General features: G+C 46.6%; 1 non-coding gene and 1 pseudogene across 1 annotated transcript; one reads left to right on the top strand and one right to left on the bottom strand.

Moving 5' to 3' along the window:
• Nucleotides 1–392: 392 nt before the first annotated feature.
• Nucleotides 393–496, bottom strand: LOC112131193 (small nucleolar RNA U13). Its single transcript, XR_002913327.1, has one exon. It is a non-coding gene; the product is annotated as a small nucleolar RNA U13 (small nucleolar RNA).
• A 4,668-nt stretch (nt 497–5,164) lies between these two features.
• Nucleotides 5,165–6,116, top strand: LOC100462572 (nicolin-1-like; annotated as a pseudogene).
• Nucleotides 6,117–12,173: the final 6,057 nt, after the last annotated feature.

The raw sequence follows: 12,173 nt of genomic DNA, 5'->3' as shown, positions 1-12,173 counted from the left end.
CTTTGGATTTCTTTTCTTTTCTGTTTTGTTTTGTTTTGTTTTGTTTTTTGAGACAGGGTTCCACTCTGTCACTCAGGCTGGAGTGCAGTGGCACGATCTCGGCCCACAGCAATCTCCACCTCCCAGGCTCAAGCGATCCTCCCACTTCAGCGTTCCGAGTAACTGGGACTACAGGTGCCCGCCACCATGCATGGCTAATTTTTGGTTTTTGTTTTTGTAGAGACAGGATTTCGCCATGTTGACCAGGTTGGTCTCAAACTCCTGACCTCAAGTGATCCGCCCACCTTGGCCTCCCAAAGTGCTGGAATTACAGGCGTGGGCCATCGCTCCTGGCCGGATTTCTTTTTCTTTTCCAAAAATGACATTTAGAACCATAACCTTTTTTTCCCTCATGTCAGATGGGTAATGTGCCTGTGCTGTAACAAGGTTGGAGAGAGGCACGTCTCACACATGAGCGTGAAAACCGAACCACCATACTTATGAACCACAAAAGGGTGGGCAGCTACCATCTTTATGAAACAGTGTATTGAGGAGAAGTCAAAAGGAGAATTAGGCTATGAATTTATACATCACACACCAACTTCAGAGAATGGGCTTTTGTGGCCATGGCTGTGTTTTGAGCACCACCTGGTTAGCAAGCTGGAACTCAAACCAGTTCTCTGAACTCAGTGTTAGAGTAGCTTACACGATGCTATGTACTGAGAAAACCATACGGGTTGAGAAAAACATATGGTAATGGTAACAGAGATTGATTCATTCCAGTGTTCACACAATGCAAACATGCCAAAGGAAGAACTCAGCCTGAACATATTTCCACTATGATGTAATTCTACAACTACAATCTAGTGTCTACACTTTTCTTTTCTTTTTTTTCTTTTTTCTTTTTTTTTTTTTGCGACGGAATTTTGCTCTTGTTGCCCAGGCTGGAGTGCAATGGCACGATCTCCACCGCAACTTCTGCCTCCTGGGTTCAAGCAATTCTGAGGTATGCCTCAGCCTTCTGAGTAGCTGGGATTACAGGCATGCGCCACCACGCCCAGCTAATTTTGTATTTTAGTAGAGACAGGGTTTCTCCATGTTGGTCAGGCTGGTCTCGAACTCTTGACCTCAGGTGATCCGCCTGCCCTGGCCTCCCAAAGTGCTGGATTACAGACGTGAGCCACCGCGCCTGGCCAGTGTCTACACTATTACAGATGAGTAACAAAAACGAGTATTATGGAACATTTCAATTCAGAATGTTGCCCTGTAGTGTTAAAAACGGAGTAGGGGGGAGATATGTGTATTTACCGGGGAGGGTGAGATATTTATTTTATAGTGTTTAAAATGAAGCAATCCAGCCAGGGGCAGTGGCTCACACCTGTAATCCTAGCACTTTGGGAGGCCAAGGCAAGAGGATGGCTCGAGCCCAGGAGTTCGAGACCAGCCTGGCCAACATGGTGAAACCCCGTCTCGACAAAAAATACAAAAATCAGCCAGGCATGGTGGGGTGCACCTGTAGTCCCTACTCGAGAGGCTGAGGCAGGAGAATTGCTTGAGCCCAGGAGGTTGAGGCTGCAGTGAGCCATGATCACGTTACTACACTCCAGCCTAGGAGATGGAGAGCCTGTCTCAAAATAAAAGTTATTTATGACCACCACAGTGGCTCCCACCTGTAATCCCAGCACTTTGGGAGGTCGGGGCAGGTGGATCACCCGAGCTCAGGTGTTCGAGACCAGCCTGGCCAGCATGGTGAAACCTCGTGTCTACTAAAAATACAAAAATTAGCCAGGCGATGTGGCACACGCCTGTAATCCCAGCTACTCGGGAGGCTGAGGCAAGAGAATCCTTTGAACCCAGGAGGTGGAGGTTGCAGTGAGCTGAGATCACGCCACGGCATTCCAGTCTGGATGACAGAGCAAGACTCCATCTCAAAAAAAAAAAAGAAGGTCCCAATCCTGTTGTGTTGCTGGTGTCCACGTTCCAGCTTTTTGCTAATCAACAAAGCCATTCTTTTTTTTTTTTTTTTGAGACGTAATCTCACTCTGTCACCCAGGCTGGAGTGCAGGGCTTGAGGGTTCCAGCAAACACCTCTGCCATCTGTCTGCCTGCTTTTTCTGTCACTTTTGAAATTCTAGTATCATGCCCATGGTCAAAGCAACTAACTTCTGTGGCTACTAGAACTTTCTTCTTCCTTTTTTTTTTGAGACGGTGTCTTGCTCTGTCGCCCAGACTGGAGTGCAATGGCGTGGATCTCTGCTCGCTGCAACCTTCGCCTCCCGGGTTCAAGCGATTCTCCTGCCTCAGTCTCCCAAGTAGTTGGGACTACAGGCACGTGCCACCATCCCTGGCTAATGTTTTGTATTTTTAGTAGAGACGGGGTTTTACCATGTTGGCCAGGCTGGTCTCGAACACCTGACCTCGGGTGATCTGCCTGCCTCGGCCTCCCAAAATGCTGGGATTACAGGCGTGAGCAACTGTGCCCTGCCTTCTTCCTGCTTTTCTCACTCTGCGTTTCCTGCTGCTGTCGATGAAACTCAGCTTCTTATTGCCAGGCACTCTCAGAGTGAGGATCCATAGGAGGCTTTGATTCTCAGGACAGATAACCCCATCTTTCCTCTGGTTCTGACCTATTTTTCTGTGTCCTTGTTACTGTGGTCATACCCAGAGAAGTAACATTTTGTCTTGCATTTGCAAAAACCTCCACCTTTCCCTACAAAGGGATTTCAGCACAGTGGCTATTTTAACAGATACTGTGCAGCACCTACCACACATTCCCTTCCTGAGTCCTTGAAAGTACTTTTCAGCTTTTGATTGGTTATATTGTTTTTCCCAGCTACATTTTTGGGAAGTCCAGCAGAATAACTTGCTACTCTTTTAAAGGTTCTAATGATAAAATGAAACAAAACATCCCCTTTATATCATCACCCACAAAGCCCTAATGCGTGCAGCAAAGATTGTTAAATGGCCAGGGAACAGTTTGTGAGACAGAAAGGATGGCTTTGTTGGCCAGGCATGATGGCTCACGCCTATAATCCCAGCACTTTGGGAGATCGAGGTGGGTGGATCACAAGGCCAGGAGTTCAAGACCTGCCTGGCCAACATGGTGAAACCCCATCTTTCCTAAAAACACAAAAATTATCCGGGCACAGTGGCAGGTGCCTGTAATCCCAGCTACTCAGGAGGCTGAGGTGGGAGAATCACTTGAAGCTGGGAGGCGGAGGCTGCAGTGAACCGAGATCATGCCACTGCACTCCAGCCTAGGCAACAGAGCGAGACTCCGTTTCAAAAAAAGAAAAAAAAAAGAGAAAATATATTCTATGGGCCACGTGCGCCGGCTCACACTTATAATCCCAGCAATTTGGGAGGCAGGAGGATCGCTTTGTCCTAGGAGTACAAGACCAGCCTGGGCAATATGGCGAGACTCTGTCTCTATTAAAAAAAAAAAAAAAAGGCCGGGTGCAGTGGCTCATGCCTGTAATCCCAGCACTTTGGGAGGCCGAGGCAGGTGGATCACCTGAGGTCAGGAGTTCAAGACTAGCCTGGCCAACATGGTGAAACCCCGTCTCTACTAAAATACAAAAATAGCTAGGCGTGGTGGTGGGTGCGTGTAATCCCAGCTACTTGGGAGGCTGAGGCAGGAGAATCACTTGAACCCGGGAGAGGTTGCAGTGAGCTGAGATCGCACCACTGCACTCCAGCCTGGGCGACAGAGCAAGACTCCACCTAAAAAAAGAATGAGGCGAGGCAAGGCGAGGCGGGGCGGCTTGGGGTGGGACAAGGCGAGGCGTTCTGCGCTTGTGGTCCCAGCTACTCTAGAGGCTGAGGTGGGAGGATCAGAAAAAATACAACCCTGTACATGAATGTTCATAGCAGCTTTATTTGTAATAGCCACAAAGTGAAACAGCCCAAATGCCTTTTCAAAATTAGGGATGAATGTTTATCTCTGTGATATGTGCATACTATGGAACAGTGCTCAGCAATACAAAGGAGCAAACCCTTGATACATGCAACGATTTGGATGGATTTCCACGGGATTATGCTGGGTGAAAAAGCCAATCTGAAAACATTGCGTATTATATGATTTCTCTTATACAATAACCCTGAAATAAGAAAATAGAGATTAGATGCTGCGAGGGATCAGGGTGGTGGAAAGGTAGGTGTCTGTTCCGTTTATAAAGGGATAGCACAAGTGAGCTTTGTGGGGACGGAAGCCTTCTCTGCCTTGAATGTGGTAGTGGTTACATGTGAAATAACTGAATGGAATTAAAGTCACACAAATAAGTGCACACAAAACTGGTGAAATCTGAATACACTCTGGATTGCACCAACGTTAATATCCTGGTTTTGACATGGTACTATAGTTATGCCGGATGTTACCATTTGGGGAATTGAGTGGAGTGCATGGGTCCTCCCTTATAATTTTTGTTACCACTGCATGTGAATCTATACTTACTTTAAAACAAAAAGTTAAAAATTAAAATAGGCCGAGCATGGTAGCTCACACCTGTAATCCCAGCACTTTGGGAGGCCGAGGTGGGCGAATCACCTGAGGTCAGGAGTTTGAGACCAGCCTGACCAACATGGAGAAACCCCGTCTCTACTAAAAATACAAAATTAGCCAGACATGGTGGCGCATGCCTGTAATCCCAGCTACTCAGTAGGCTGAGGCAGGAGAATTGCTTGAAACCAGGAGGCAGAGGTTGCGGTGAGCCGAGATCGTGCCATTGCACTCCAGCCTGGGCAACAAGAGCGAAACTCCGTCTCAAAAAAAAAAAGAAAAAGAAAAAGAAAAAGGAATCAAAATAAATAATGAAAGGAATGAATTATATAACCTATTGAATAAATTAGAAAACCATGAGTCCATACTGCCATAAATAAATTAATGAATAAATGGAAAGTTTGATGAGGAATGGGATATTGACATAGCCTCAAAGTACCTCCCCACTCCGAACTGAAATAGGAAAATAATAACTTTAAAGTAGAGAAACATGGCAAATACCATCTTAACGAAGGAATCAAAGTGAATCAGTATTCAAATCATGTGCCACCTCACAGGCTGAAATGAGAAGGACACAGCATCACCTCTGTGATCTTCCTATCCAAGATGAGAACCTGAGGATGGCAGGAAGGGCTGGTGGTCGGAGGTCTGGAGCAGCAATTGCACTTAATCGCGGCTGCTAGCACCATGTCCCTCGTTTTGGTGCCTTGCCATGTGAAAGGCACTGTAGCCCTGCAGGTGGGCGACATATGGACCTCCCAAGGCCGGCCTGGTGTGCTGGTCATTGACGTCACCTTCCCCTGGGTCACTCCGTTCGAGGAGATCATGTTTAAGAATTATTACACAACGGCCGGGCATGGTGGCTCACGCCTGTAATCTCAGCAGTTTGGGAGACTGAGGCGGGTGGATCACCTGTTGGGAGTTCAAGACCAGCCTGACCAACATGGAGAAACCCCATCTCTACTAAAAAGACAAAATTAGCTGGGGTGGTGGCGCATGCCTGTAATCCCAGCTACTTGGGAGGCTGAGGCAGGAGAATCGCTTGAAGCCGGGAGGTGGAGGTTGCAGTGAGCCGAGATCGCACCATTGTACTCCAGCCTGGGCAAAAAGAATGAAACTCCATGTCAAAAAAAAAAAAAAAAAAAAAAAAGAATTACTACACAGCTTTTTTGAGCATCCGTGTCTGTCAGCACACCTCAGCACACACACCGGCCAAGTGGGTGACCTGCCTGTGGGACTACTGTCTGATGCCCGACCCACACAGTGAGGAAGGAGCCAGGAGTATGTGTCGCTGTTCAAGCAACAGATACTGTGTGACATGGCCAGAGTATCGGAGCTACACCTGATTCTGCGGCAGCCATAACCACTGTGGCTGTCTTTCACAGTGGAGGAGCTGCAGATCTATCAGCAGGGACCAAAGAGCCCCTCCATGATCTTTCCCAAGTGGCTCTCCCACCCAGTGCCCTGTGAGCAACCTGCACCCCTCCACGAGGGTTTCCCAGACCCCAGCAGGGTATCCTCTGAGGTGCAGCAGATGTGGGCACTGATAGAGATGATCCGGGCCAGTCACACCTCTGCGAGGATCGGCCACTTTTCTGTAGATGGCTGTTATGACCTGAACTTGCTCTCCTACACTTGAATGGTGGCTCCTAGCCAAGATGTTGGCCTTTCTGTGCCCACTACGACTTGGTTTGGGCCACCAGAGGCCGAAGTGTGTTTCCTGTGCATTCCAAGTGTTGCCTGCATGCCTGTTCTGTCTGGGCAACATTCACAGATTCAAGATTCTCCGGGGCTTACTGTGTTGCTTCAGCATGAGCTCCTGGCAGGGGGGCGCTCTGTCTTCACCTGCCTGCAACTCAATTCTTCCTTCCACCCAAAAACACTAAGAATCCCTGAGTGCCCTCTGCCCCTCCTGCCAACATGCACACTCCTGTCTTCTGCCTGCTCCTTCACCTCAGTGCAGTTGGGCTGGGCTGACCTACTAGAATGTGCTCCATGTATGGACCCGGAAGGCCATTGCTGCCATGGCACTTGGGATACTTGAGGAAGAAACAGAAACCTTATTTCTTCCTGTGTGTCCCCTAGTGACTTTCTTTCCCTTTGTGTTATGCCATAAAAAGAAAATTTCCTGTCTAAACTCTTCTGCTGCCTGCCTAGGAAGCAAACAAAGCTGAAGATTTGGGCAGCCTGAGTCTCTCAGTTTCTGAGCTGGCTCCTGAATATATGTCCAAATGGGTGTGCCCATAGGGCCTGGGCAGGTGTCTCTAGCAAAGCCAGGGCCTGAGAATAAGAGCTGGGACCTGTCTGCCATCTGACATAGCCCAAAGCTCATCCCTATCCTTTTTCCCAGTTGCCCGTTTCCAAGAGACATGCTCAGCATGATGAGAGATCAACCGTGGTGGGGAGTGTGTCCAAGTAAGCATTCTCATTGGTGCCTTTTAAGAGGCCTAGGTCCTCCATTAACTCAGGTCAACCATTAAGTGATGCAGGCTGCTCTCCCTTCATGTGAGAAAACCCTGTTTCCCTCTGGTTCTTCCTGGCTTCACCTCTGGTGGCTATTATAAAGCAGTACTGTTGTATGTCTTGGACCTGGAAAACTGGACATGTGTGCAACTCAACAGTTTTCTCGGGGGAGTTCAGTGACCTTTTGGTGGTCACCCTCTGCTCTCATCCATGAGTTCTTACATAGCCCCATTCAGCTGCTTCTGAAAGGGTGATGGAGCAGTAGTCCTCAGTGTGTGTGTGAGTGAAGAGGACCTTCTGGTGGCAGGGACCATGCTTCATTCTTGGCAGTGTCCCCAGCCCAGGGCCTGGCATGCAGCAAGATCAGTAAATACTTGTGGAATGCAAAAAAAAAAAAAAAAAAAAAGATGCAGAACCTGACCTAGCCACAAGGAAACATCAGACAAACCCAAACTGAGGGACAGCCTACAAAATAACAGGCTTCTAACCTTCAAAAGTATCAAGGTCATGAAAGTCAAGAATTTCTCTTTTTTTTTTTTTTTTTTTGAGACAGTCTCAGTCTGTTGCCCAGACTGGAAGTGCAGCGGCACAATCTCGGCTCTCTGCAGCCTCCGCCTCCTGGGTTCAGGTGATTCGCATGCCTCAGTCTCCCTAGTAGCTGGGATTACAGGAGTGCACCACCACACCCAGCTAATTTTTGTATTTTTAGTAGAGACGGGGTTTCACCATTTTGCCTAGGCTGGTCTTGAACCCCTGACCTCAGGTGATCCACCAGCTTCAGCCTCCCAAACTGCTGGGATTACAGACATGAGCCACCGGGCCCAGACTTCTTCCTTTTTTTTTTTTTTTTTTTTTTTTTTTGAGACAGGTTCTCCCTCGGTTGCCCAGGCTGGAGTGCAGTGGCGCAATCACAGCTCACTGCAGCCTTGACCTCCTGAGTTCAAAGGATCCTCCCACCTCAGCTTCCTGAGTAGCTGTGACTGCAGGCTCGAACCAACAGGCTTAGATGGTTTTTGTATTTTTTGTGGAGACAGGATCTCCCTATGTTGCCCGAGCTGGTCTGGAAGTCCTGGGCTCAAGCAATCTGCCCACCTCAACCTCCTAAAGTGCTAGAATTACAGACGTGAGCCACCATGCCTGACTAGAAAGGACCTTATTGAGACAAGTGAGAAAACTTAAATGGGGTTTGAGGATTAGATGGTAAAAACATATTACATTTTGATGGCTATATTTTGGTTATATGAGAGAATGTTCTTTTTTTTTTTTTTTTTTTTTTTTTGAGACAGAGTCTCCCTCTATCACCCACCCTGGAGTGCAGTGGCATGATCTTGGCTCACTACAACTTCTGCCTCCCAGGTTCAAGTGATTATCCTGCCTCAGCCCCCTGAGTATCTGGGACTGTAGGCGCCCGCCACCACACCTGGCTAATTTTTGTATTTTTAATAGAGATGGGATTTCACCATGTTTGGTCAGGCTGGTCTTGAACTCCTAACCTCAGGTGACCCACCTGCCTCCGCCTACCAAAGTGCTGGGATTACAGGCATGAGCCACTGCGCCTGGCCAACGTTCTTATTTGTAGGAAATACACATTAAAGCATTCAGGGATGATCAGGCATCAGGTTAACAACTTAATTTTTTTTTCAACCAAAGTATGTGACTAAGCACCTTAACTTTAAGTGGTTCAGAGAGAAAAGTTATGTGTACTATACCTGTGACTTTTCTGTAAGTTTGGGATTGTTTTAAAGTAATATATTTTAAAACACCAACCAAGGTTATCTGCACACTTTTTTTTTTTTTTCTGAGAGGTAGTTTCACTCTTTCGCCCAGGCCAGAGTGCAGTGGCGCAATCTCAGCTCACTGCAACCTCTGCCTCCCGGGTTCAAGCAATTTCCTGCCTCCGGAGTAGCTGGGATAACAGGACCCTGCAACCACACCTGGCTAATTTTTATATCTTTAGTAGAGATGGGGGTTTCACCATGTTGGTCAGGCTGATCTTGAACTCCTGGCCTCAAGTTATCCACACACCTTGGCCTCCCAAAGTGTTGGGATTACAGGCGTGAGCCACCACGCCCAGCTTACTTAAGGTTTTGTATGTGGCTGGGCACAGTGGCTCACGCCTGTAATCCCAGCACTCTGGGAGGCTGAGGTGGGTGGATCATGAGGTCAGGAGATCAAGACCATTCTGGCTAACACGGTGAAACCCCGTCTCTACTAAAAATACAAAAAAAAAAAAAATTAGCCGGGCATGGTGGCGGGCACCTATAGTCCCAGCTACTCGGGAAGCTGAGGCAGGAGAATGGCGTGAACCTGGGAGGTGGAGCTTGCAGTGAGCCCAGATAGCGCCTCTGCACTCCAGCCTGGGTGACAGAGCAAGACTCCATCTCAAAAAAAAAAAAAAAAAAAAAAAGGTTTTGTACAGAGACTAGTACAATAAATGTTCATATGTCCACCATCTAGATTTAATAATTATTAAAATGTCATCAGGCAAAATTTTCCAGACTGAGCACTGGGGTCATGTGAAGTCCAGCAAAGAAAAATAACGTGCCCAAGGCCACACAGTCGGCCAGTTATGACAGAGCTTGACTTTGAACCCTGGCAGTCTGGCTCCAGAATCTTTTTTTTTTTTTTTTTTTTTTTTTGAGACGGAGTCTCGTTCTGTCGCCCAGGCTGGAGTGCAGTGGCGCGATCTCGGCTCACTGCAATCTCCGCCTCCCGGGTTCACGCCATCCTCCTGCCTCAGCCTCCCAAGTAGCTGGGACTACAGGCACCCGCCACCACGCCCGGCTAATTTTTTGTATTTTTGGTAGAGACGGAGTTTCACCATGTTAGCCAGTATGGTCTCGATCTCCTGACCTCGTGATCCACCCGCCTCGGCCTCCCAGAGTGCTGGGATTACAGGCGTGAGCCACCGCGCCCAGCCAGCTCCAGAATCTTAATTACTACATGAAACTGCCTCTGTACAGATACAAGGAAATGTTTATATAATTTAATTTCAGTCGTGTCTGTATATGACTTACAGTCTTTTCTGTACTTTTTCCTGCAAGGTTGTATTTATTTATTTTATTTTTATTTTTATTTTTATTTTTATTTTTATTTTTTGAGACTGAGTCTTGCTCTTATTGCCCAGGCTGGAGTGCAATGGCGCAATCTCAGCTTGCTGCAACCTCTGCCTCCCAGGTTCAAGTGGTTCTCCTGCCTCAGTCTCCTGAGTAGCTGGGATTATAGGTGCCCACCACCATGCCCGGCTAATTTTTTGTATTTTTAGTAGAGATAGGGTTTCGCCATGTTGGCCAGGCTGGTCTCTAAGTCCTGACCTCAGGTGATTCGCTGCCTGGGCCTCCCAAAGTGCTGGGATTACAGGCATGAGCCACTGTGCTCGGCCTCCAACCATTTGAAAGTAAGTTGCAGACAACAATCCCCTTCAATTCTAAATTCTTCAGCACGCCTCTCCTAAAAGTAAGTACATTCTCTTACATTATCACGTTACGTTTACACATCTAAGACAATTAGCAATAATTCCCTAATATCACTTAATATCCAGTCCATATTTAATTTTCCCCAGTTGTCCCATACATCTTTTATAACTTTTTCAAAAGACAAGATTCAGTCCAGGCTCATTTATTCCATACACATGCACCTCTTTAGTCTCTTAAACTAAAACAGTGTGTTCATTTTAAAGATGCCAATCCCCAGCATTTAAAGACCCCTGTAATCCCAGCATTTTAGGAGGCCAAGGCGGGAGAATCACTTGACATCAGGAATTTGAGATCAGCCTCGACAGCATAGTGAGACCGCCCCTCAATCTCTACTAAATAAATAAATAAATAAATAAATAAATAAATAAAATAGGCAGTGTTTTGTTTTGTTTTTGAGACAGGGTCTCACTCTGTCACCCAGGCTTGAGTGCAGCAATGCAATCTCAGCTCACTGTAGCCTTGGCCTCCCAGACTCAGATGATCCTCCCATCTCAGTCTCCTGAGTAGCTGGGACTACAGGGGTACACCACCACGTGTGGCTAATTTTTTTTTTTTTTTTTTTTTAAGGGACGGGTCTCACTATGCTGTTCACAATGTCATCCAACTCATCTTTTAACTTTTTCCTTGAAGAAGACAAAATGCCACCATCAGGCACGGTGGCTCATGCCTGTAATCCCAGCACTTTGGGAGGCCAAGGCTGGCAGATCACTTGAGACCAGGAGTTCAAGACCAGCCTAGGCAACATAGCAACACCACCTCTTGATTATAACATTATTACTTTTTTTAAAAATGCCATCTTTTTTTAAAAATTTAGACAACTTTATCACTATTGCTCAGAGGAAAAGCCTGTCTTGGTCTAGGAGAATTCCACAGAACATTCTTTTATTTGGTAAAGTGGGAAATTCTAGGATCTGGTAGTGCATTAATCTAATTACCAAAATGATACCACTCATACCACGCTTGGATTAGTAACTTTTCAAATAATTTGGAAACAAACAAACAAAAAAACCATTTAACACTAAAATTGAAAATAATTCCAACGTTGTTTCACTTGAAGAAAGCGGGTCCCAATCCTGTTGTGTTGCCGGTGTCTAACTTCTAGCTTTTTGCTAATCAACAAAGCCATCCTTTCTGTCTCACAAACTGTTCCCTGGACGTTTCACAATCTTTGTTGCACGCATTAGGGCTTTGTGGGTGATGATAAAAAGGGGGTGTTTTGTTTCATTTTATCATTAGGACCTTTAAAAGAGTAGCAAGTTATTCTGCTGGACTTCCCAAAAATGTAGCTAGGAAGAACAATATAGCTGATCAAAAGCTGAAAATTACTTTCAAGGACTCAGGAAGGGAACGTGTGGTACGTGCTACACGGTATCTATTAAAATAGCCACTGTGCTGAAATCCGTTTGTGGGGAAAGGTAGAGACTTTTACAAATTCCAGACAAAATGTTACTTCTCTGGGTATGACCACAGTAACAAGGACACAGAAAAATAGGTCAGAACCAGAGGAAAGACGGCGTTATCTGTCCTGAGAATCAAAGCCTCCTATGGATCCTCACTCTGAGAGTGCCTGGGAATAAGAAGCTGAGTTTCATCGACAGCAGCAGGAAGTGCAGAGTGAGAAAAGCAGGAAGAAAGTTCTAGTAGCCGCAGAAGTTAGTTGCTTTGACCATGGGCATGATACCAGAATTTCAGAAGTGACAGAAAAAGCAGGCAGACAGATAGCAGAGATGTTTGCTGGAACCCTCAGGCCCTAAGGA

The sequence above is a fragment of the Pongo abelii genome, chromosome X (assembly GCF_028885655.2).
Source record: "Pongo abelii isolate AG06213 chromosome X, NHGRI_mPonAbe1-v2.0_pri, whole genome shotgun sequence".
NCBI classification, from domain to species: domain Eukaryota; kingdom Metazoa; phylum Chordata; class Mammalia; order Primates; family Hominidae; genus Pongo; species Pongo abelii.
Note: the sequence above shows the minus strand (reverse complement) of the source record. Positions and strands in the feature narration are given on the sequence as shown.